This window comes from Octodon degus, unplaced genomic scaffold (assembly GCF_000260255.1).
Source record: "Octodon degus isolate 3935 unplaced genomic scaffold, OctDeg1.0 scaffold00048, whole genome shotgun sequence".
NCBI classification, from domain to species: Eukaryota; Metazoa; Chordata; class Mammalia; order Rodentia; family Octodontidae; genus Octodon; species Octodon degus.
In genome coordinates this window covers 210,772-211,443 of record NW_004524624.1, presented here as the reverse complement: position 1 = coordinate 211,443, position 672 = coordinate 210,772, and positions in this window count along the sequence as shown.

The following is a 672-nucleotide window of genomic DNA, read 5'->3' as shown; positions in this document are numbered from 1 at the left end:
TCTTGATCACTCCTAGTTACATTGTTTTCCCCTTCTCTTTGGACCATGATAATCGCTTGAGTTGTGACTTCAGAGCTGGGTTAATTTGAAATTAAAGTGAAGAGACTACATGGAAAGGTTATTTGCATGTGTAATATAAGAAGGTGTTTCATAGGGGTGTTACAGGCTTACTTTAACCCATTTTACTTAATACTCCAAAGTAACTGTAATTTAATGGCAATAGTACAGCAAATTATGATGAATAGCTTTACTTATATTTTTTAAAAAGTCATATGTAAACATGCTTATTCTGGGTATCAGAATTTAAGCAATTTTTTTTTCTGGATCCAGGGATTGAACCCAGGTCCTTTTGCTTGCCAGGGAAGCACTTATTCTACTGAGCCATGTCCCCAGCCCAGTAATTGTTAAAATGTATGAATGTCTTAATGTATTGATTACAAAGCAAAAAAAATATAATTTATATTCATTCTGTTTTTTAAAAATGTTGTTTTTCTGTTGTTGGTTCTCTATTCTTCCACTCTGTTTCACACTGTTTAGTTGTTACCCTGCTTGATGGTTTCTTTCTGTTGTTTCTGGGATTGTAGTCCATTTTTTCACCTAGAGTAACTTTCAACATCTCTTATAGTGTTCGCTTGATGGTCATGAATTTCTTCAGTTGTTCTCTATCATGAA